The sequence below is a fragment of the Watersipora subatra genome, chromosome 9, assembly GCF_963576615.1.
Source record: "Watersipora subatra chromosome 9, tzWatSuba1.1, whole genome shotgun sequence".
Lineage (NCBI taxonomy): Eukaryota > Metazoa > Bryozoa > Gymnolaemata > Cheilostomatida > Watersiporidae > Watersipora > Watersipora subatra.
In genome coordinates, this window is record NC_088716.1 from 26,478,124 (window position 1) to 26,505,530 (window position 27,407).

At 36.7% G+C, this 27,407-nt stretch overlaps 1 pseudogene; it reads left to right on the top strand.

Moving 5' to 3' along the window:
- Window positions 1-8,094: 8,094 nt before the first annotated feature.
- Window positions 8,095-10,839, top strand: LOC137404067 (uncharacterized; annotated as a pseudogene).
- The last annotated feature ends 16,568 nt before the right edge of the window (window positions 10,840-27,407 follow it).

A 27,407-nucleotide genomic window follows, 5' to 3' on the forward strand; every position in this document is an offset into this window, starting at 1 on the left:
TACATATCTAAGTTCGCAGTGTTAAGATTGTCATAGTTATTTGTTTATCTTAGCAAGTACCAGGTGCAAGTTAGCTCTAGCTCACCAATAATACTAAATTCTCTGTTAGGTTTGTAGTTGTGTGTCACTGTACTTTAGTATGGATGATTCCCAGCCATGGTACTGTATGAGTGGACAGGAAACTGGGAAGTTTTGGGAATTGTTCAGAGACATTTATTGTCTGTTGTAGAAAATACAAGAGCTCACAGAACAAAACTTGCAGCTCAAGACAAAAAAATACAATCATCTGAAGGCAATTGGCTTGTTGACCAATTAGGCTCAGAGTTAGTACTGGACATTGGTGTTCAAGCTGCAAGCAATCTACAACTCCGTACATAGAGCTGGGTTGGCACCTGTGTCATAGATATAATAAATACTAGAAATTCCACTGTCATACAGCCTACGACTAAAGTGATATTGGGAAAAAGAAAGGGTAGTGTTGGTTGTTGAAAATTTGGTTCTCAGCAGGAATTGACCGAGTATAGGGTAAATGAGACTTGTTTGAAATAGAAATGTTCTAGAAATAGCTTGAAAAGCTTGGTTTAATACAATAATAAATCACACAAAAATTCACACCTAATCTACTACCATCTCAAACCTGTTTTACAACGATGAAAAATATTAATTTAAGCTGTAGGCCTAAAGTATGCCCTCCTGCTCTACTAAAAAGTAGGCCTGTATTTTAACAACAACGATAAGGAAATATGTTTATTATAACTCTGATACGCAAAAGCAGAAGTAAAATGGCAAGCTACTGTGTACTATACACAGTTTGAAAGTTGGTTGTGTTGAATGTAGAATGGTTTTGATAGCGATTTTTAACAGAAAGCAAGTATGAGGGTTCACGCGTCTGGAATAATTCTGCAAACTGCAGCAATTAAAAGCTGTTATAAAAGTGTTATAAAGCTGTAGGCCTAATCTACTGTAATGTATGTAATTCAACAACCATAAGGAAGTATGTTTATTATAACTCTGAAATGCAAAATTAGAAGTAAAGTGGCAAGCTACTGTGTACTATACACAGTTTGAAAGTTGGTTGCGTTGAATGTAGAATGGTTTTGATAGCGATCTTTAACAGAAAGCAAGTATGAGCATTCACGCGTCTGAAAGTTTTTTGCAAACAGCAGCAAAATAAAAAATGTTTTCCTCATAAAAGCGCGTTGCAGTTCGGCCCTAGCTTGTACATAAGTTGTAAAGAATTTTGGCTATCATTTTAAACTAGAAGTTCCACTGTCCTACAGCCCACAACCAAAGTGATATTGGGAAAAGAAAGGGTACTGATGGTTGAGAAATGCAATATTAGCAGTCAAATAGGATAACTGCAATGGTAGCTGTAATGTACTGGGTGTGGGTGTTATTATATACAACAAATAGCAATAATGAAAGGAAAATATTATATGTTTATATCTCTCCTGCAAAAAGAGAAATGCAATATTGGCCAATATTAGAAGTAAAATGCACTGATATTATTAGAATAACCAATATTATTTATATAGTAATAATATAAAACCAAAGCACTTCTTTTTACATTTCAAAACGGCATAGCTAAGAATATCACGAAGTTGTGATATTTATATAGATTTTTAGAAATTCTGTACTACGTAGTCATTGTTCCGTAGTCAACCAAACTTATAATTAATTATTGTAATAATTTCATAAGAAATGTTAAAGAATATCATCGTCATTTGCTTTACTGACACTGTGTTGGACATCAGTTAGAATGCGAAAGTATTCAAATATGTCGGCAAATGAAATTAAAAATTAAAAAATTGAAATCGGCAAGAATGAAACGATTTCTGTACTCCTATGTTAATTGCCGAAACCTTCAGCAATTCGACAATGCTATAGACTGGTGAAAAGTGCACGGTTTTTTTCCGTGAAACGCGCAAGACTTTATCGTTCTATTCTCTGTCGCCTGGCGTTTCAATTTCCGGTCTTAACCTTTATTAATCCAAGCTTTTCAAGCGTTTTGTGGCGAATTTCGTCCAAAAAAACTGTCTATTTGTGTAGAATGCGATCAGATGGGCTAGTTTTAGGAATTTGCGGTAACTTTTCAAAGGCTTGGTAACATATTTAAATAGGTTTATATGCGTTTTGTATCATTATTATACTTAAACGACTTTACTGAAAAATAGTTAAATTTTTTGATAGGATTTCGTTGCAAGTGTTTGGTGACGGCCGTTAACGGATAATTTTTCGGGAGTTGTGTGCACATGTGCATTTATCATAACTCTCCCAATTAATCGTTTCACTCTTGTTTGGTCGTGGGATAATGAAACCTTCAGTGATTGGACAAAAAACAGGCTAATAAACTGTGAGTAGCCCAAGTATCAAAAAAGTCACATTCAGGGTCAGCGATATGATTAAAGCTGGCAGCACTGTCCTTAATTGTGTCAATTGTTATGGGCTCGAGTCAACTTCCTGATAATTAAAATTTTCTTTTGTCTTGACTCTCCTCAGTTGATGTCCACTAATCGTCTCTTTTTTGAGCAGTATTTTATTAGTCATTTAATTTCTTCGGAGTTATCTTCTTCCAAAAGTTATATGTTATCACCAGCACAGGAAGCTGTAATGCAATAGTAACTTAGTACCAAAGTAGTAACATCATGTAATTATCAGTAAAATCTAGCTTATCATTTTACTAACACTAGTACAGTTTAAGATATTACTTAATGAAAGATTCAAATGCATGAAAGCTGTTATGGACATAGAAATTGCCAAGGACTTTGACGTGAACATAGGCAAGCACATGGGCTTAGGTACCAGCATAAGCATGAGAAAAGTGGATGGGCATAGATGTGGACAAAAAGTAGAGACGAACATCACCATATAAATTGATGTGCACATAGAAGTGGATGTAGATATAGAAATGGACATTGTCATGAACATAGACTTGGACATCATTGACATGGATATGGTTATGTTAAGATAGGATAGTTATGATAGGTTATTTTACACAGCTCATTAAATTTATGTTTGAAAGTACAGCAACCATTTAGCGATTTCCATTTGCGACATAGCTTACAGTCTGGTTGTCATACTCTATTATTGATCCAACAAGTGGCAGACAATAAGGTATATGATAGTTTATCACTTTTAGGACTTGTTTGGCCCCAGTATTTACTTTTCTGGTGCACTACCGCTTTTTAGATGATAAATTTGCCCTCTTGCATTTGCAATTTTTAGTTCTGCATTCTCATCTTCAAATCATTAATCTGCAAAACCATGTACCTCATAATTTGAGTGTTGTTTGTGGGTGTGCAATTGCAATCAACTGTTTGATTTGAATGTAATCACTTTAAGTAGGTTGCCTGAAGCAGCTCAGAAGGGAAAGGATTCAGCCATGTTATACTACTACAGAAGGCTTGTATAATGAAAAAGTTCACTACTACCATTCCTATAAAAATCAATACTGTTGCATAGTACATGTGCCAACTGTTTTTACTAAAATTGAAGTCGGTCAGCTGAGCTCATGATATTTTGTGAGCTGTATCGAGCAAAATTTAATATTTTAAGAAACTTTTTCACTATGACAAGTGCGATCTAAAGTTTGGATTGAAGAAGAAATATATTATGTTTATTTGCCTGTATTTTATTCAGTAAATCATTACCTTTGTACATTGATTGCATGTATGTAGGCGCTCGTCCGAATATTTAAAAAGTAGTGCGAGTATTAAAAACCACACATTTTAAGACAGAACACAAGTAACTTTCTCAGCAATAATTTTCTCATAAAAGTTCATTTGCTTATAAAAACCCTGTGTTACATACTAATCTATGCAGCAATAAGGGGTCCCACAATTGTTATGCATGCCAACATGAAAATGTTATTTAGTCAAAACATTAATTCTTAGATAGGCCGCAGGACACAAGGACGCTAAATAGATACGAATGATACTTCTTGCAATGTAAAATCAGTGTGCCAAGATAGCTGTGGTAATAGTCATAATGGGAAGATTAAACCCATTCCAGACATATTTCTGGAAATATTCTATAAGCAGAATAAATGACATGTCCTGTTTAACATTGCAAGAATAAAAATTTGTTGTAGATACACAATATTGTCAAATAGCATGAAGTCATGATTGTTCTTTGTTTCTAATGAATAGCATCAATGATGAAGTAAGATGGAAAAAAGTTACCAAAACTTTCAAGCTCTTACATTGACAGCAATGATCATTGGGATGGGGCAGATGTAGTAGGTAGCCGTGGCTGCGCCTAGACATCTTGGTTAGAATAATATACAATGAGTCTAATTGCTTAACTATCATTTTGTGTATAGTTTGATGTATAGTTTTTTACCTAGACGTAAAGTATTAAATCATACGAAATTATAATCTACATGATTGATCCAGTTAATTTCAGTACACACCAGCAAACATACTGTCAGGATTGGAAAGTTTGAAAGCTTGCAGAAAGCAGCAATCACGCTAAAATTGGCATCACGGATATTGTAATGCTAAAACAAAAGCGTGATAATTTGCCAAGTTAGGGATACATCAGCATTGGAAGCTCTGACAAGTCAGCGTGTCAGACTGCAGAGATAGGATTGCATCAGTGAAAGAAGTGATGACAGGGCAGCATGAAAAAAGCATCCATATTAGAAGCCTTGCTACAACACAGCATTGCTTGTCAAACAATTTACTTATAAATTGTTTGACAAGCAAGTAATTGACAGGTAACGCTAGCATAGGAAACTTGAAAAAACTAAGACTAACGGCAACCTCTCCCACTGCTACAAACAGCGTAATAATTGATGTATTACCCCTATGCTCCCATGTACCAAACATAGTAGCAGTCAAGCCATTACAATTGATGAAGAGATATTAACAAGCCCGACTGTATATGTCACCACTACACATGAAGAAGATGTATAGCCATACGCCAATCAATTACTGGAACAACAAGCACCAGCAAGGACATACGTACATCGAACCGTCGACCAGTCATAAACGAAATTGAACATTTACAGCATTGTTATAGATATAGCTTATAATATCATTTATTATAGATAGTATGACTTTGTAAAATCATAATATAACTATGCATGAAGTTTAATGTTTAAAAAAAATAGAATTGATGTAACGAATATAGAAAAGCATGAAATATGAATATATCTTTTACTTTATGTAAGATAAATTATTATAAATGTCTCAGAATGAATATTATAGCAAAATCCATTTTATATGAATCAGCTATTGATGGTTTTTCAGGTTATGGCCAATTTTGTAAAAGTTATAGACTTAGTTTATTTCACGAATGTATCGCAGCGTCATGGAATCCCATAAAGTGCCAACTGTCAAGGCATCAGATATCAAATGTTAGAAAACTGTCAAGGCATCAGATATCAATTGTCAGAAAAAAGAATGCTGGCTGACATGGAAGACAAGCCTTATACAAAATATTAGTTTAATTCACGGGGTATCACATCGTCATGGAATCCCATAAGATGTCAACTGTCAAGGCGTCAGATACCAAATGTCAGAAAGGACCGCTGGCTGACATCGGAGACACTAGAAACAGACATTACAAAATTGTTGTAAGAATCCAGTGACATTTGACACTTATCCGAGAATAAGTATGTAAGGAGAAGCTGGCAACAAGCCAAGGCAGAGCGCATCTGGCAGCGAGCCAGAGACAGTAACTTGGCAGTGAGCCAAGCAGCAAAAGAGGGCGCAGAGAGAGGCTAATATAAGCCATAACCTGCAGCAGATAGCCTGCAGAGGAGCATCCCATTAAGGAGGAAACATACAGCAGATACAATCTACCCAAAGAGACAGGAAGTCACAAAGCCCTGAGAGAATATAATTTGTTCAGCCCCCTGCCATCAGATGGAGACGTCATTACACGCTCGTCACTACACGCCTCGTCACTACACGCCTCGTCACTACACGCCTCGTCACTACACGCCTCGGCACTACACGCCTCGGCACTACACGCCTCGGCACTACACGCCTCGGCACTACACGCCTCGGCACTACACGCCTCGGCACTACACGCCTCGGCACTACACGCCTCGGCACTACACGCCTCGGTACTACACGCCTCGGCACTACACGCCTCGGCACTACACGCCTCGGCACTACACGCCTCGGCACTACACGCCTCGGCACTACACGCCTCGGCACTACACGCCTCGCAGACACACGTAACTATTAAACCTAGAAAGGCCATAACTAATAGGGCTAATTACATATATACAAGCGTATTGGGATTTTTGCTTGCTTTGGCTAGTAGCATTGACAGAATTACTGTTATTTTTTTGTTCTTCTAAAGAAAATAGAGTTTGCAGACACTTGAGAACAAACCACTGGCACACTTTTGTTGTTATTAGATAATTGCCTACAATCAGTAGTAGGCCGTGCATCTCAATACTACTTGTGTTGAACTTTGATACTTGGGGCTCATCATTGCAATAACGAGCTACTGTCAAAACAAATTGCAACTAGGACTAAAAAGAGTGCCCATCTTCATTGATTGAGTTGTTATTTCAATTTGGCCTTATAGCAGCAGTCTGATTTTTGTGGGGCAGAAGTGCCACTTTGTCTGCTGTCAAAATTTGTTTTGGGAGAAATTTAACTCAAGGTCCAGAGGCTAACCATTACACATAGAACCATAGAACCATAATATTATTGCTATCAGAGAAAACACACAAACAATACAGTTTTTTATTCTCATTTCTGAAATTATAAATTTAAAAAAATTCAAATATTATCAACTATTATTATTATTATTACTGCCGACAATTAAATATATTATTATATATAATATTTCATTTTCATATTTCTAAAATTTCTCCCCTGACAATACTCTAACATTAGGTTGTATCGTTTTAGCAGATGAGCTAGTAGGTCAAAATAATGCAGAACTTTCAATGAACTGATGCATTTACTTCTTAGTTGATTAATCATTCAATTAGTTATTGGTTAGGTATATGAGTTCGCTAATTCCCCTCCTTCGTTTATCAGGAGATTTGAGATTCCTTGCAGCTTGAGCAGCTCTGATATTTTGGCTCACGTGTAATTATTAACCAGCATTCAGTACCATTTCAGTACGGTATTCACATAAGACAAACAGTGCAAATTTAATATGGCTTTAATTACCTTCCAATATACCTCTCGGGCTAGTGGTAAATAATGCTCAACGGCTCACAAAGACATTCGCTTGTCGACTGTTTTCTATTACCAAAGCCTATCAGCTTATTAAAATGTGGTATTCCATCGTAAAGAATTATGCAATCAGTAGCTAGTTGTGAAAAACGGTTAAAGTTGAGATATTACGTTATATTATGCTGATTACATTACGCAGATATTATGCCGACTAACCTTGACGACGGTTTCTGCTCGGGCGATACAGGAAACAGCCCAAGTACCTAATTGCTATCGATACGGTTAAACAGCCACCGTAATAATAATAACATTAATAATAATAATAATAATAATAGTCTGGTATTACCTATTAAATAGTGCTCATTAGTGGTTATTTAGCTAATTTCTCAAAGGCGTAATACACAATTATTTGTGTATTTCTACACTTTTTCATTGGCTAATTATCACTGATTGACAAAAATATTATTAGTAAGTATTGTTAAAAATACAAAAATGCTTCAGTTTGTTTGATGAATCCAAAAACTGTAATACCCGACTGATCCTTTTGGTAAAAAAAGACGACACTATAATGACTAGTAATAAAATATATACCTACCGGTATATACCGTATATATAGTGGCTCCTGGGTTACTAGTTGAGAGCAAGCTTATTTCGAAAAGGAAACGTATTTTACGAAATAATAGACGGCCGCTATACTGTCACAGTGTGTGCTCACACTGAATGCTAATGACTCTACCAGCCCTACAGTAGCTGAGTCAGCTTATCCTATTATTATAAGATTAGTTATGCTAGCTATGTTTGGACTAGCTATGTTTGCCAGTTGCTTACACACATCCTATGCATACAGTTCATTACAGTTCATACAATATAACATTACTAAAATTACAATTCCTGGCTTTATGATATGGTGTCAGGACGGGATTTTTGAGGAGAACGAAAAGAAAACATGGCAGAAGGAGGGCTCAAGCCGCCGGCAAGTTTTGTAAATTCTACAGACAATCCCAGCGAGACTAGTAGAAGTTGGAAAGCATGGCTCGAGCAATATGATTTTTACATGATAGCAACAGAAAAGACTAAAAAGGATGGAGAAATACAAGTAGCGACTTTATTGACACTGCTTGGCGCACAAGGCCAAGAAATATTTCGAACACTGAACATAGCTGATCGAAAAGACATTGCAGAAGTAAAGAAAGCGTTCACTGAACACTTCAACCCTCAGGTAAAGACAGTCTTTGAGCGATTCAAATTTCACAGCAGAGTTCAGAAGCAAGGCGAGCCATTCGAAAGCTTTGTGACAGCACTTCGAGACCTCATCACAACTTGTGAATTCCATGCTGATGAGAAAGACAAAGCGCTAGTGGATTGAATTGTAGCAGGTATATCGTCCAAGTTGGTTCGTGAGGACATATTCAACTTGCCAGGCAATCCTACATTACAGGAGGTTATCTCAGTATGCCAACGTAAAGAGGCTACCACGCAATACCTCAGAGAAATGAACCACGCGACAGATGGTGTTAATGCCATACGAAGTGTCGTACCCCCTCAACAGAAAGTATCCATGTCAGAGAGCAAAAGCCCAAACCTACAATCGGATAGAAAATATAGAACTGGACTGTTACAAACGATAAAGAACTGTAAATACTGTGCTATGGAACATCAACGAGGGAGGTGCCCAGCTTACGGAAAGGTGTGCAGGAAATGTTCCCGTAAAAAAATCACTTTTCTACTGCATGCTTATCTTCACGAGATAACAGCAACGCTAAAAATGTTTGATCCAGAATTGCCAGTTACCCTATCAGTTGATGCCAGTCAGTTTGGCATGGGAGCAGTAATAATGCATGCAGGCCAACCAATAGAATATGCCAGTTGCTCCCTTACGGAAACACAGAGAAAATATGCGCAAATTGAGAAGGAGTACCTCGCGATTCAATATGGTTTGAGGCGGTTTCATCAGTACACATACGGGCAGCATGTTATGATAGAAACAGACCATCTTCCATTAATTGGAATAATGAAAAAGGGTTTAAATGAGCTTAGCCCTAGATTGATGCGCATGAGACTACGCAATCAAGGATACGATTACACTTTAATTCATAAACCAGGTAGAGACCTAATTTTAGCTGATACATTGTCACGTGCATTTCTTCCTAGCTACGGTGCTGAGGCTAATAAACTTGAAGCACTAGATCATGATCAGATTGATTCAATAACCACAGGCATTATCACACAGCCTCTGTTCAAGGAAAAGTTGAGTCGGGCAACGAAACTAGATCCCACAATGCAGATACTAGCGTCATACATAAAGCATGGTTGGCCAATGACTAAACATGCTTGCCTTGAACCACTAAAACCTTACTGGAATGTAAAGTCTGATCTAACCATGCATAATGACCTGTTACTGTGCCGGGCCCAGATTGTTATTCCTATAGCAATGAGGAAAACGGTGTTGGACCAAATACATGCTGGTCACATGGGAGTTAGTAAATGTACTGAGCGAGCTAAAGGTGCAGTTTATTGGCCAGGCTATTTAGGTCAGATTAGAGATTTGATAGAATCGTGTTCTGTTTGTCAAGAATACATGAGATCAAACAGTCAGTATAGCCTTGAACCATATGATATCCCAGAATACCCTATGCAATCGGTTAGTATGGACATTTTCCACCTCGACGGCAACGATTATTTGGTAACGGTAGATCGATACTCGAAGTGGCCAGCCTGCTATCAATTAAAAACTTCTCGGTCTTTAGAAGTCATAGAGTTATTAAAAAGGCAGTTCATCGACTTTGGTCGGCCTGAAACCTTGGTCAGTGACAATGCGTCATATTTCACATCTTATGAATTTAAATGCTTTATTGAGGATAATGACGTTAAACACATAACTTCCTCTCCCTATCATTCACGCTCTAACGGGTTGGCCGAACGCATGAATCAAACCATCAAAAACAGCCTCAGAAAGGCGTTGATATCTGGTCAGACATTGTGTGATGTTTTGGCCACATTACGGTCAACTCCATTGGGTGACCAACTCCCATCTCCGGCAGTTTTGCTACAGGCTCGAAATTTAAGAGGACAATTACATTGCCTACCCCACCAACTCAAGCCCCAAGGACTACATCTAGGGGAAATACACAGTCGCTTTGTTAAAAGACAATCACAAGCTATCTTTCAGAACAACACAGCTACCCTTCCCACTGAGTATTGCGCAGGAATGGAAGTTTGGTGTAAACTAGGCCATAGAAAGTGGGCAGAAGGTGTTATTGTTGAACACGCGGAAACGCCTCGAAGTTACTACATCAAATTATTGGATGGCAAAGTTTTCAGGCGCAACATAAAATCTCTGAGACCTAACCGATCTTCTCATGCCTATAATAAAACCTCGATTAATAATCACATTGATAAACAACAGAGGCTCGTTGAAAGTACTAATTCTGATAGAACCTTGATTAATGATAACCTTGATAAACAACAGAAACTGGTTGAAAGTACTAATTCTGATATAACTTTGGTTCCGGTCCAGTCTGCTCAGCAAAGTCAGTTAGCTGTTGTTCCCAATTCTGTTGACCAGAGTGGCACCGCCACTCCTGCATCGACAGGTGCAACCAATCCTAATCAAATGAGTTCAAGCTTTTCCTCAGTTGTCACTAGGTCGGGAAGAGTGTCCAAACCACCCACTCGTTTAGGTTTCTCTTGATTAGGACAATTATTGTAAGCTACATCCACCAGATTTTGTGTCTTTTTAGTTAAAAATAAATCATGTTTTGTTTTTGGTGTAGTTTTGGACTAAGTGTCAATTTCTACCAAGAATCAGATTTTGTACAAGTGTGTTTTGCAATCAACTTTTATTATTTTAAACTGTTATGAAGATATGTTATTTTTCTGTAAGTGTCTGACTTGTGATATTTTAGAGCAGTTTGAATTGTAACAACTAAAAGAGGAAGATGTCACAGTGTGTGCTCACACTGAATGCTAATGACTCTACCAGCCCTACAGTAGCTGAGTCAGCTTATCCTATTATTATAAGATTAGTTATGCTAGCTATGTTTGGACTAGCTATGTTTGCCAGTTGCTTACACACATCCTATGCATACAGTTCATTACAGTTCATACAATATAACATTATTAAAATTACAATTCCTGGCTTTATGATACAACAACATTTATTCTTTATTGACATCTTTTAAATAAAAAAAGGTAATAAGGTATGCGCATTTTGTCTCAGCTACTGTAAAACCATTTGTTTAGAGCCCGCAGACGAGGAGAATTCGAGTAGAAAAATGTGCGGTCTAGTCTAGTCTACTATATTATCTCATTCGCGCCCGGATGGGTGCATTATAGAGATGTCATTATGTACCAGTATTTTTTTTCTACGAGACAAACAAATAAACGACTTGATTAAATCAATAAGACAATTAATTATGCAAGTTAAACAAGTCAATAACGACAGAAAATAATGGGTTTTTGGTCTATTATAAGACGATTGCTTCAAGAGAGCAATCGGATAACGGATGATTACAGAAAATATGCAAAAACAAAAACTATTTGATTAAGTCAACAAGACGAGCAAGGAAACTAGTTAATCTAGTCAAGAAACTCAAGCAAAATATTTATATATATTTGTTTGTTGCTTGCATTAATAACACGATTTAAGTAAAACGATACAAGCAAGCAAGCCAACAAGTCGACAAGGCAGGCATACAGACAGGGACCTCTCAAGGATACGTGTGATATTAGGTATTACAAGAGGGGCCTGCAACTGTAATTGCTGACAAGGCATTGGACCCAGAAGCACTCATTGTTAAGATGCGATTAAAATACCAATATTTGGCCACATCACATGAGATTGCCTTTCTGATCAATCCCTTTCGTGTTTGACTTGTTGTGTTAAAAAGTACGTGGTTTTTAATATCGATGGCTATATTATCACTAAGAATTCTATTAAGCATGGAACACCTGATGTTACAAGGTGTGGGTCAGATTCGACACCCTCGACAACCACAGACATGTGTCTATCGTAGAGCCAGTTTGCTATCCACTGAATTGTTTTCTCATTAATTTGCATAGTTTTGAGTTTGTAAAGTAATTTTGCAAATGGAACAACGTCAAAGGCTTTAGAAAAATCGAGCACTATCATATCTGTTTGGTCATTGTTATTAAAGTTATTGACCAATTCTGATTTTGTTACGAGTAATTGTGAGTCACAGCTGTGTTTTGGTCTGAAGCCATGCTGTCTTTCAGATAATATGTTATTTGACTCAAGATAAGTGCGGATGTCGTGTGCTATGACGTGTTCTATTAATTTGGATGTTATTGATGTCAAAGAAATTGGTCTGTAATTCAGTGGACACTCTCTGCTACCCTTATTTTTAAAAATTGGTACCACCCGAGCATTACGCCAGTCAAGGGGAACGGTAGACGTGTCATAGGAATGCTGCATAATTACTGTCAATACCTGATATATTCCATCATCAGCAAACTTTAGAAGCGCAGCAGATATGCCATCAGGACCGGAACCCTTTCTAGCATCTAATTGGCTTAACATTTTGTGAACTCCGTGAGGATCGAACTGAATGGAATTATTATTAACTTGAACGCTATATTTGAGCAAACACTGGTTGAACTGACCTGAATTTTTAGTGAACACCGAAGCAAACGCAGCAGCGAATGTATTTGCAATGCCTATAGGAGAGTTATCTGCACAGTTTGCAATGTTTTTAATTTTGTTGTGCATTTTTCGCCTATTTTCAATGTACTTAAATAATGGCTTTGTGTTGCCATTGTCAAGTTCTTTGCAAATATGGTGATCTATGTATGTTCTATAGTCGGCTTCCACTAGTTTTTTACAATGTTTAGCATGACTTTTTAGTCGTGCCTTAGACTCCTCAGTTTGGGTTTGAACAAAATGTTTGTACAGTCTATTTAGTTTTCTAAGTAGCCGAATAGTGCTACGTGTTATTCATGACTTTCTCTTATTGCCTGGTGCTCCCCGGGGCACAGCTTGTTCTACTGCCTTAGAAAACAAATCTGTGAAAATAGACCACAACTGCTCTGTACTAGTATGTGGCAGTGTTGACAGGTGACGTATTTGAAAGTATATATCAGAAAAAGATTGATCTAATTTTTCTTGGTCTGCTCTGTTAAACTGAAAATAGGCAGCCTGAGGAGTATGTATAGTGTCTTTGATTATATATTTACTAGGAATTGTTATTTCGTTGGATATTATGTGATGATCGCTGATACTAGGTTCACATAATGTAACATCTATATCCAAGTTTGATATAACCAGGTCTAGTACATTGCCATCTATGTGTGTTGGTGTTGTTATTGTTTGAGTTAGGCAGTTAACATCAACAAAATCAACAAATTTTTGGTGCAAAGCTACTCTATCATTGAGCTTAGCAACACCCTTTTTATTATCAGACCATTTTATTGCTGGAAGATTAAAATCCCCAGCTACTATAATATTGGGGCAGGTTACTTCTTCATACCATAGCAGTCTGAAAATGACTGTTATTATATACATATTTAAGCTTCTGTTTCAATAATGAAATTTGCATATTATAAACCAGGTAAAAATCTGTTTACGAAGATTTCATTTTTTCTGTTGCTTTGCGTTTTAAAGTACAGCAACATACATGTATTTGTCCAGAATCAGAATGGAGTTTTTCACCAAAATCCACAATGTGAGGCAACAAGTGTGAGAACTTATATTTATTAGTATATCGTTACTTTTTTTCGTTTTTTTTAATTCATATTAATGTATATGTATCTATTATTTTATAACAAAATACAAAAAGCCACATGTATATACATTTATTCAATGCATTGTACGACTTCACTTCGAATATCCCTCTTGGTAGGAGGCCACAAAGAATTAAAAAATGTGTTTGTTTTAATTGTTGGTGCAAAAAGACCCGAAGGTGGACGGGTATCATACGAGTGTTTTGGTGCGTTATTGCATGTATCTCGTATAACCTGACTAGATTTTACTTTGAAAAACAAAGTTGTTGTTTTTCCTTCTTGTTCCCTTCTAATGCAACAATGTCTGTGTCTTTCCGTAGCATTGGAAAACTAACCTGACTTCTCAAACTAAATATGAAGCGCAGTGCTTTGTTTTGCATTTTTTTGAATTTTTGTTATATTTCCCTTCAAGTATGGATCCAAAACTTGGCATCCATATTCTAGTCCAGGTCTTATCAAAGTCTCACAGGCAACGTTTCTCGTTTTTGTGTCTGCAGTTCTTAACACTCTGCACAACTTGCCCAATGGTCTAGAGGCTTTGGCCACTATGCTATTTATGGGTCTATCCCATTTAAGGTTACAACCAAGTTCAATGCCTAGATCTCGATGTGAATTTACATTTTTAAGCCTTACATGAAGTAAGTTAAATTCCTGTTCAAAATTTGTTTCTCATTTAATATGGTAAAACAGACATCAGTAGCTGCGTTAACTTATAAGTTATTATACTTAGTACATACAAGTTTAAGAAGTTGATCTAATCTCTTTATATTTGGAGCTTTTTCTAGATCATTTCAAGCAATTTATTGTGTTTTAAATGCATATCATGCGACTGTAACCATCTTGTTTATTTAAAATATTTTATTTTCAAGTAAACGAAATATACGTCTACAATATTTTGTAAGCAGGGGCCTAACGAAATATTGCTTTGTTAAGAGGAAATCATTCGCTAGGAAATAGTGTCTCTTAACAAAAGAGGCTTCAATAAATGCTTTAATAAAAAATTAGATGCTTGAAGTGCAGTAAATTTAAAAATCGAGCGAGATATTTTAAAGAACAAACTCTATGAAAAGTGTGGTAGCCCTGAAAGAGTGCAGCAGATTTTAGGTCAATAAACTGAATGCACATTCACCATTAGTGCGAAAACATAGTTCTAAGAAAACTGGTGTTAATGTTTGAGAAACGAATACTGATGCACCATTTTGTTTACATTTCAAAACGTCATGGCAACCAATATCAAGAAGTTGTGATATTTACACTGTATCTAGATTCTGTATTTATATGCAAAAATTTATCCTGAATTTGAAAATCTAAACATATTTTAGCTGACTGTCCTAGAAATAGCTGTGTATCTATCAGAAAATGTATTACTTATTCTTAATTTTGCAGATAGTAAAAACGGCTTAGCAGTATCGCGATTTCGGACACAGCCGTATTATCACCCGAATCTTTAGAAAAATCTTAGAATAGTTAATTTTACAATTAAATCTTATTATAATTTTATAAGAATCGTTAGGAAATATCATTGTCATTCCTTTTTTTTTCACTGCATTCTACATTAGTTACAATACCAAAATACTCATTAAAGTTGCCCAAAATTTCAGAGTTATCTTTAAAACCGGCAAAAAAAATCGATTGCTTTTCTTGGACGCCATTTTTCAGTACATCCTGTTCAACGTAGCAACGGTTTTAGAGAGATTAATCCGAGGGTTGGAGACTTTTATTGGCTAAACTGACTCCAGATTCAGAAAGATCACTCTTTGATTGGTTCGAATGCACGTTTTGCAAAAATCGTTACCAATATAATTATAAATTCAGTTATTGCAACTTCAAAGACGGATAACTCAACTTCGCGATTTGCGACGTAACCATAGTTTCTGAGATCGCAACCCAATGCGATGCCTGCAATGGCTCACTGTCAATAACTCTCATCACAATAATTTTTCACTGTAACGGATATGAAAATTATTAATAAAGTCAGCAGTCAACAAGACGATACGATTGTTCAGTTTGAAAAAAGATAACCGTCAACCTCTAAGCCAATCGCTTATGTAATATAAATACTGCCACAAATTTTTAAGCAGGTCAGCTTGGGCTTTGCTCTTGAATTAGGCATTTATTAGTATTGTTATTATAAAACTGTTTTATGTCTCAGAGAAATATCAATTCTAAGAATTATTACAGACTAGCAGCAAGCTCGTCGGTTGTAGCTCTTGTTGGTTTTAGCAGGTTGTATCATCGGCAACTTTGGTTTCAGCGCACTCTGATGCTTTCAGCAGATCACAAGTTCACAGCAGATCACCAATTGAATTCAGCTCCCTCCTATTGGTTTCAGCAGATTCTATCTGTCAGCAGTGTTAGTTCCAACGCGGTGACTGTGCGTCTAGTAAAGGGGGAATTCACATTTCCGAGCCTTAATTGTTTAAGGCTGCAGTTCATCACATTAGGAATGACTCAATCTTTGTCTTGCAACGCGCTTATTTGCAGATATTATATATTAACCACCTTTAGCTGTGGTAAAATTTGTCACTATCACATGCTCCTTGGTCCACGACACTCCTGAGCCCGGATTGTAAGACTCAGTCGCCACCCAGCAGGTGCTGGCTCTGGGGGTGAACAGTATGCCGGATGCGCATTCCCACTACCTGATCTAGCTGGATTGGCAGGGCTGACCTACTACAATTGCGCATCTTCCCGCCTCTGCTGAATGGCAGGCTTCTCGGTGCTCAATAAGCCCAGTCGAGGTGGACAGTTAATACACCCGTCATCGAATCTTGGTACACGGTGTGAGAGTTTTGTGACTCACCTTGCGAGCCGGACCCTATCACAGGAAGCCCCCCAACATCATCTCCCACAGACAGGCCGACCGATTAGCACCCACTGTAGTCCAGGAACATCGCCATATTGCCCAACCACTATCAATCGGGCGGCATGATAAGATCTTAAAATCATGATTGGTGAAGCCCAGAGCTCGCAGAAAACCTGCACTAGCTGTGCTCACCGTTCTCCAGTTAGGGTTGCACTGCCATAAGAGACGGTGGCCTCCCCGCTTTCACTCTTTGCCCATCGGGTGACCTCCAGGAAATCATACTTCTTGACCCTCTCCTCATGAGCCTTGTCAAAGTCCCATCCATCTCATGTGATGGCTATATCCACCACAAATGCCGGTTCATCCCGCCAAGCTACTAGATCATGTTTACGGAAAGTTTCGGCAACGGGGAATGCTCACGTGTTTAAAACGGTGCTCTCCGACATCCTCTAGGGTGTCTCTTTTATGTATTATAAAAATGGAGGTAGGAAAGAAAAGATTCTCTCAATAGCAGGCGGCCCAGAGTGTTTTGTACCCGACGATCAGGTTCAGCTGTGTAATTAAAAACATTTAAATGACCAAGTATGCACATATATTTGAATACGAAAGTATATTTTAGCCAATTAGAAAACTAACCCATCAAAGACTTGAAGAAAATTTAGTTATTCTACATAAAAGACTGCCCAACAACATGGTGTCAACACATTGTTTTACCTTAACAGTTCAAAACAGGACTTTTAAGGAATCATATTGTATATAAAGTTATCTACCCTTACATCTAGCAAAATGCAAAATTCTTAGGTTTGGTTGACATGAAAATGAAGCAGCTAGGCTATCAGCCAAGACATAAAATGGTGCTTAGTTTTTTGATTCCATGGCCACCTCCTTTCAGATGTACATGTAGGATCCCTTTATTTTATAGTAATTCAAGTATGTAGATTTCAAATCTGATGAGTGACTCTAGATTTGATTCCCATTTCTTTGTAAAACCAAATTTGTATATAAATTAGTAGTTATCTCCATTTAATATATGAACATGTGATTTTCTGGGCCAAACAACAATAAAAATACAAGTAATTGCAAAATAGATATTTATTATTATCTCCAAGCCTCGATTAAAAACTCTGTACCTTAAATGAATAAAAAAAACTTCACATAACTTCACACGAATACTGATATCATTTAGAGTTATTCCATGTCACTTTTAGCATTACTGTCCTCATTTGCATCTACATCAGATTCTGTGTCTAAGCATTCTGGCAATCGAGGCAACCACAGAGCTCAGTACGCGGTAGCTTGACAGTTTTGCATGCACATTTGATGGTCATACAGCCAGTTTTCTTGCATTTGCATACAACAGATTGTATCACATTATCTGGTGCAAGCACACCACTGTGCCACTTGATAGATTAGTATGCCTCCTCATTCTCAAGAGTTCACCCATGATTTATTGGTGGTTTGGTGAATCAATGGAAGCTTCAGGGTCAGATTTCCATATTCTGGCGAAATAATTTGCTCTTTTTCCCATGTTCTACTAGGGATTCTTTGCATAGGGAGAAGAGATGAGCTCGCACCAGATTTGGCAATGAATACTTTATAGCGTAGCCGATTTATGTCTAACCCATCTTCTTGGTCATACACTTGGCACGTATTGGCCTCACAAAGATTGAACACCTCATCTGTGTTGAGTGAATTTCCCAGTGATTTCATGGCCTGCTGGCTCTTGGCATCTGTTTTTATGAGTTTGTAGTGTGATTTCTTTTCCATGCCAGCAGATGAGAATACAGCATCACAGCCCGAACCCAGGATTTTCTGCAGAGGAGCTGTCGCTCAGTATTGGCTGTACCAAGTCACCCATCTTTGCATCTTTACAGTAGACAATATCCTTTTTATTGCATCTCATAGACTTTCAAAAAAGAGGTCACCATACTTCTGCACAAGCTTGGACTTGATCTGCCGATTTCTGAAACAGTAACTGTAAATGTGACTGTGCAAATCAATTTCCTCTCCCAAACCCCTATGGCTCTCATTCAGCACTTGATAATTCTGCAACTTTGAAATAATACACATAAGATGTCCGAGAAAGATTGGTCAAATTCAGAAGATAATTAGAATAAAAATAGTTAGTGTTCTTGGGGAGCCCATTACCGCTTGATTCACGTAATGGTACTGTTCCATGATTTGGGAGTTGAGGGTCCACTGAATTAAATGACAAGTAACCTATCTCGGACATTTTTTCCCACTCGATTGCTTTGCATAAACTAATGTAAGTTTTTATGGAATATATGAATGATCAGAGGGTCTCTTTAGATGTATTTATCTGTTTTAGGTTTTATTTTGCATAGCACATTTTTGCACTCCTCGTGTATAGTGTTTTATACATTTCCTCATCAAATCATGTCAAAATTTTTGACATGCACCGGTTTAGTTTCAAATTGTCCTGATCATAAAAAGTAAAACTGTTGTGAGACACTGAACTACATCTCTCACTTATCATCTGTGTTCTTTCATGTTCTAAAGATCAATTACAAATGGTTTCATTTTTACTTGTGAATAGTCTTGGTTAAATTTCTCATACTGAGTGCATCTCGCTTTTTTGCAAATTAGGTAAAGGCAATCATTACCCCTTGTTTGTTTGTTCAAAATTGGGCTCACAATCATCTGCCCATTATGTCTAGTCTGCATTTTTTGTAGTGTTTTTCGTGAAAAAATTCAGCGATGAATGTTCAGAAAGATTGTTCAACATGCTTACTATTGCTGTTACAAAGTTTTATTAGTTTAGTACTTGCCATTTTTGCATATCCATTATCAACGAATGTACTATGAAAAGGAAGGAATTCCAACAGTAATATCATCAATCTTTGTAAACAAGAGAGCTATGTGACCAAAAGCGCACAAACCAAAACAGAAAAACTACATACATATATTAATTCAAAATAACAAATATAGATAAATAATTTTCAGTCTGACACATATGGAAATGCTGAAAAGTAGTACCAAGTCGAATAAAAAACAGTAAATAATTATTTCTTGTATTCCATAAAACTTAGTAAATCTTATAATGGCTACTGTCTTCATCAGTTCACTTGTCATCACAATTGTCATATGGTTTTTATTTCACTGGTTCCTTTGTCCCTTTGAATACTTCCTATCTCATTTAGTTGATACCTTTAATGACCTTTTCATACATTATATGTAATACAGGTAAAGGTAGATTTTTGTCAAATTCATGAGTTTATCATTACTCACTAACACTAGATTTTCATTGTTACTATACAGGTTGGTAAATATTTCGTTAATATTTTCGGTGTTTATAACAATAAAATTTCTCACTTTTACATCTCCTTTTTTATCATCACTGTTTGTATATTCAGTGTATAAAATATTTTGTTACACTGGGCTATTCTTGAGATTTAAGCCAAAACTATAGACAGTGTCTATGTCACAGGGCACAGATCAAAATAGGATACATTCATTAGGGCTAGAAAACTTAGGATATGCTGAGTACAAATGTGACATCCAGTTCCAGCATGTATTATCTGTTGCTTGAGTTGATTTTTTTCATCGGATGTTTCTTCATGACCCTTGAAACTGACAACAGGCACCGGTATATTTTGTTTTTTTAAGATGTATTAATGTGCGATCCATGGCTTTAACTGTCAATGAATGCAGTTTTGAATGTCGAACACCTTGGTTATTTCATCCAAAATGATAGATGTAATGCATGGTAAGACATTGCCTTACTGCTCTATTTAAATAATTTAGATGATTATGAAATACTATCAATCTGGGTCAAATTGGCTTTTTGTTGCTTTTTACACTGATACTGATTGATTGTAGAACAGTTGATATAGAATTACAATATATCGATATAATGCATATAATAATAGAATGTTAGTTTCTAAACATAATAAAATCGTAATGAATCATAATTTTATATTTGAGTGATTACAGCCACCATTAACATAAAACAGTTAGTCAAGATACACTTATAATAATTACCCTACAGGATGAAAATATTCGCGGAGTTGAGTTTCGGAAAAATTGCCTTTTTTATGCATATTCGCGGACTAATTAATTCGCGGATGAACACATATATTCTCTATTAAGGGTTAATTCTATTGCAGCTAGTAATTGAGTTAACCCAGCGTCACACCAGCTTATCACGGTGCTGTTTGCTGACTGACTATTCACTCATGAGCTGTATTTATTGAGTGACCACAAAATAATTATCATCCCACTTTGCAGCAGATAGATAATAACGAATCAGACATGTTATGAGTAACCACTTTTAAATAACATCTGGTTGCACATGTTCAGGCGTGCAGTAAATAAAAATAGTGAAGCTAATATATCAGGTGAAGGCCTGTGATGCCCAAGTAGTTACATGCGTTTGCATCAAAACCTTCTTTAAGAAGCTGTGTCACTTCATCAAAGTCTCTCTTTTTGCAGGAAGCTAAAAACTTAGTTGTTCTGTCGAAGGAAACCTTGCTCGCGCCGCTAGGGAACTCTTCCTCAGCGGCACCCGATGATTTTTGCCACTTTATCAATTGCTATTCTGCGCAAAGCAGCTGGCCTTCTATTACTCGAAATTATTAAGTATCTTCTTCTACATCTGAGAACTTAGAGTAGAGCAGTAGATAAAAATAAGACCAAAATATAGCCAGTGCAAGCTCAGGGCTGGCCACAAACACGGGCAACACAAAACAAGCTGTTAGTGGCTATTAGTACGAAAAATGAAAATAGGCAAAATACATATTACATTCTATAAGATTCTATGATCTGGCCATGGCCTTGTTTGTATGACTGGCCATGATATCAATGATGGCCTATGATTCTTATTCTGAAATCTTATACACTCAAGCTACAAACAAAATAGACAAAAATGCCGATCACTCACAGAGTATCTCATAGTTTTTCTGGTTAGATTACGATATCCTCGTACAGTAATCCCCAAGACTCCTCATAAACTATAGAATATACTTTCTTTGAGTCTTTCTTCATGCATCTAAGGTGATTTGAGTTTTTACCCAGATTGAGACCTTATGTTCCATAATATATAGCTGTTTACATCTTTTTAAAAAGTCATCATATGACTATTAATTTTATTTTCCAGTTGGTAACCAAAACCACCTCTTTCTTCGCGTTCATTATTTTGATACAAAGATTTAATCTGGTATCACCGGGTTGCATTGAAAAACTGAAACTTGCTCAGCTAGACCTTCTGCTAGTCCAAAGCTTGCCTCAACCAGCGACCTTCACAAACTAATGAGATATGTTTGGGAGTGTTGCCGATTACTCCGCAAGGAGTGACAGCGTATTAGGTTGTTTCGGGCTACACTTCCTGTACTGAAAACAGACCGAGATTGTCTTCAATAATTACTGACAGTCAGAGACTTTGAAACGGATTTTCTGTCTGTGTGTCTTGGCATTTTATAGCTGTTTACATAGATGATGTAAACATAAATTAAGCAGCTATAAAATGTTTATACCTGCATTCATAGTCCTGTCAGTCTATGAATGCGGAGCCAGATGCTTCAATCCGAAGTTAATGAAGTTTCGTTTGTTCATTTACGGACAAATATTAAGGCAGTTAGTAATCCTACTTGCGCAATCATTATCATCTCGTCAATGGCACCTACAGTGATACAAAGGCTGCAATGAAATAAGTTGACTCGACGACCTAATTACTATAGACCGGTAGAGTTGTAGTCGATAATCCAATATTTACATGGCACCTAGGAGAAACTAGTATGACAAACTTGTAACTTCTTGTATTTGAGGCGTTTGAGACATTTATAATGATGTATCTGTAGCTCGATTAAAAATTTTATATTGGCAATCATGAGCAAAAACAAGATAACCTCAGTAACTATCGGGGCATTGCTGAGTGCTCCCGATCTTTTCCCTGATAGTTACTGAGGTGTTGAAGCCGGATGCTAGGCTAGGCTAGCAGCGACCATTTCGAAAAAAGCAATCGAACAGTCTCAAATTAAGAGGGACTTAGAGACAAGTTTTGAGAAACCACAAGGTGAGTTGTACAAGACATGACTTGAAACTTGGAATATTTTGACATGATGGGTGGTCCTGCCGATTGGTTAAATTTTTGTGTGTGCTGCTCATCGGAGCGGTAAGATATTTGGATGGATACTTTTGTTTTGCTCATAACTACGTGGACCATTGTTGTTTTTGCGTGTGCAGCCTATGGCTCGGTTTCAGCAATATCTCGCTAAAGGACATCTGTGTTCTACATTAAATACTCTGCCCAACAACACGTGTTAACACATTGTTTCACCTTAACATGTCAAAATGGAACTTTCATTGAATGATATTGTATATAGAGTTATCTACCCTTACCCGTAGCAAAATGTTAAATTCTTAGGTCTAGTTGACATGAAGATGAAGCAGCTTATAGTTGAATATTCTAGAATAATTCCATGAAAAGCTGTCATTATAATAACCAGACCACAAGTAAACAGGCTTTACTTGAGCAGGGTTCGTTTTTGAGCTTTTAAGAGCTTGTATTCACATTCCCACATATTTTGCACCTACAACACCACAGAGCAAGACATGGTGAATCTTTTCATATCAAATAACTGAAATGTGAATTTTGTTGCAAGTCAACCTTTAAGCATTAGTCAACTTGTCAACAAAGAGTGTTTTTAGTTTTTCCAACTGTTTCCCACATTTACATTTGCACAAAAATGAGTTTTCCCGGGGCGGTAAAAACCGGTGCAAACCCGCAGTAATAACTGCTATGGGAAATACTATACCAACCCTGGTAAATGGTGTTGTAGGAATTGTCTACTTTACAACTCTCAACTCTCCTCTAACTACATCTTTCACCTCTTTTTTCAAGTTTAAAAAATCGATTGCACACGGGTTCGCTCTTGTGGAAAATATCTGTTAAATTTTTCATACTGAGTTTATCTCATACTAGTTTGTCCCTTCTCTTAACCTGTTTAGAACTCCCACATGTAATCATATGGCTCCTAATATCTTGTAATTTCTTTTTCTCTTTTGCTATAGACTTCGCTTCATTGAAAGCTGTTTGTACAAACATAACTCGTATAGTTTTTTTGTTTTTCTAATGCTGAATTTTTCACAATTTGCATCCTGAGCTGCTTGTATCTCAAGGCACCATTGAATATGTATCATGTAACTAACTTTTGTTCGAATAACTGTTATAGCGCCACACTATATTCTAATATTTAATTACTTTTACCTTTCACTATTTTGACTATGATCAGACACAGGTATTCAAACTGTTTCATTTTATGTGTTCCCGTTTTACTCAGTAAGTCAAATATTTCATATGTATAGGTCTTAATGTGTTCTTTGTATGTAGCAAATCTTATCTGCATGCATATACAGCCGTTATTTTCATAGTATTTGCAAGCATCAACTCAAAGCTAAAATATATGAAGCATCATGACTTTTTTCTGATAGTCTCAATTTCTCCGAGAGCAATTTTTGCTAGTATTAAGTGCAATAATATTCTTGTTTTTGTATTGCTGAATTTTTTAATGCTTCCCATTTTTACCTGCAAGAAAATAATATAAAAAAATTCTGTTCATTTTTGAACTCTGTATATTAGCCATCTGAGATTTGTGACTAGAGATTAGAGACTAGACTGATAATTATTAGTAGTTACAAGTTTTTATCAAGGATGCTTGCTTATACACGACAGAAGGTAGATTAGAATAGTGTATAGGCCTACCCGTGTAAATCACAGCCCATGCTCTTTTTTCTGAAAGTCTTTGCTTCTGTGAAAGCCATTTTTGCCCGCATTAAGTCCTTTAGCGTTTAAATTTTTGCAAAGCTAGAAGTTTTCAATTTTTTCCATTTTTAGCTAAAAATAGTTAGTAAACGGATTCTCGCTCATTATTGAATTCTGCATATTGGCTGTCTTACTCTTTCTGTTCTGTTGAATACTTTTTACCATTTAGTTTTTCCACTTTTGAAGGACCTTTTTGGTGACAATTATTCAGAGCAGTACATGTTGCTTTCGTTGTCAGAATCACAAGAATATATCAGTTTGATGTAGTGTTTTGAAGACTTCAAATTAAGTGTGTAAAAACCAGAATACAGGATAAAGGAAGTGATCCTAAACTATATTGTAGTTGTACCTTTTACATATGTGGTAGCGGTTCTTACTCCAAGTCAAGTTTTGTAATCTGCTCACGAATCTTAGCATTATCATCTCTGGTACTAATCCTAAGGTGTATATATCATGAACCTTTAGTAGATTTCTTGATGCCTTTCTTACTACATAGATAAGGTCCTCGCATTGCTTTTGGTTTCCAGTTTTGACATTCAAGATGTAGAATTGCCTTCATTAACAGGAAAACTTATAGAATGCATATCAGTGCATTCTGTGCTACCTTTTTAACTGAAGTCTTTCCCAAAGGTTCATAGTAAATACCATTAGTAGAGCGTCAGGTCAATTCTTCACCTATATAGTGAATGGCTTTGTAGCCCTAGCGATGCAGTTACTTACCAATTATGATACTCTTGATGCATTGCCATTGGTTGATGTGGTGACCCAATAATAAAACTCATCATAGCTACTGTTTTCATCAGTCCACATGTCATCACAACTGTCATGTGTGCCATCATCATCTTCTGGCACACAACTACCCTAGATGATTAAATAAGGCATACGATTCTAAACTTTTTACAACATCGTCAAAGTAACTACAATGTTCACGTGAATACAATATTTAGGTGAGGAGCTAGGTAGAAATAACAAAGCAAACATACCACGTGAAAGCCTGTGATGCCCAGGTAGTTAGAGACGTTCACATCAGCACCCTCTTTGAGTAACTGTGCTATTTCGTCAAGATCTTTTTCCTCACAGGCAGCTGAAAGCTTGTTTTTTCCTGTCGAAGGAAACCTTGCTCGCAGATCTTATAATAAGCTCATCAACCGATGAACTTGTCTGTTTTTCCACATGCTCCTTTTTCTGTAAGGCAGCTGGCCTCTGTTCGTTTGGGTCAGCTGTTTGCAGCGTGATTCTAGGTTTAGGAGTAAATAGATTGAGTGAACAATTAAATAAGTCTAATCCTATAAAAAACAACAGTTCGCAAACAATATATTTAGTATCCGCTTTGGATATCACAATATATGTGGTATCCGCTTTTTATATTTATATCCTTTGCAGTACAAATAAGTTGATACTTTGTGTTGACAAGTGTTTTCTCTTAATGTTTTTTTCATTATGATTGGGTGTATAATTTATTACTACATACGCAAAAAAAATGCATGTACATCAAATGGTTAAATGCTAGTATGTATGTCATATATACATATAGATGTTTGAAATACAAATCTAGTTATAATTTTTTTTCTTTCAAATATTTATAGGAACTCTAACAGTGTTTTCTTGCGCTACAATGGTGTGGCGACCTATGAAGTGAAGCCAACATAATGGTTGAAACTTGGGGCTTTGGCAAGGTATGATGAGCACAGAAGGTAACTGAAGCATATACTAGTTGCTGGTCTACATCATCAGCTTCAACCTCTACCCTGTCAGTAGTTCCTTCAACAATTTCATCTACAAGATAGCAAAATGGAACACGAAGAGAAAAGATGAATGGTGAACGGCTAGAGTAACACACCACTGACATAGATATTAACTAACGAACAAGCAGAAAGTAGGAAAGAGAAAATACATTTAAGGCGTGGTCACACGAGCGCCGAACCGACGTAGAATCGGTTCGGAGTCTGGTTCGGTTCGTGGCACATGTCACACGGCCACCGAAGTAACTTCGCTTCTTAGATACCATACGTATAGAGACAGGACATGGTTTCATTAGTAGTTTTTATGTATTTGAGTTAAATAATTCTATTGTAAACAAAACACTTTGAGGAACAATTATAAATTATAATTACACAGCAGATTTATCAGAAGATCGTTCAGCTGCTCAAAATAAATCACTCGATACAAAGATTTTGCTAACCCTTCCCATCAACATAATTATATTTTTTTAATAACATATGAATGTTTTTCTATGCTGAGTACATAACAAACAAAAACGGTCTTTATCATATTACTGTGGTTTTACATAAATAAATCAGTCAACGATACTTCATCAGGATGAATATGACACATTACTTATATTCCACACGAAAGAAAATCACAACCATTCCCTTACATTTATGCAAAACTTAAGTGCAACATCTTACATTTATGCAACCCAATCACAAGTCCGGGTGAACCTTGTCGTAAATTGCTTCATGTTGTTTATTTAACGAAATAAAAGTATCGTCCCATTTCTTTTTTAACTTTACTCACACGCACGTAAGGAGAAATGTGACGCGTGCTCGCTAGAATTCTAGAATTTTAACCAGCCAATAAGAGCAAGGGTTCGGCACGAAATTTCGAGCAGTACCGAAATAGTTCATTTCGGCTAGAAATGTCTTCGGCCGAACTTTTTACAGCTGAGAGCGACGTCGTTTTGCGTCATTTAGTTCGGTTCGGTGCTCGTGTGACCACGCCTTTACACAAGCTTACCAGTGATTTGCCTCTGGTGAACTATTAATTTTCTTAAACTGGTTGAAAACATCTATTTATAAGTAGACGTCTTTTTTAGCGAAAATTACCTCCCACCATCTGATGTGAGCGATGTCTAAGAAATGATACAATATATGCATCAAATGTCATTTTTGTCGCATCTCCTTCAGACTTATAAATGGTTCCTTCAGAAAAACAA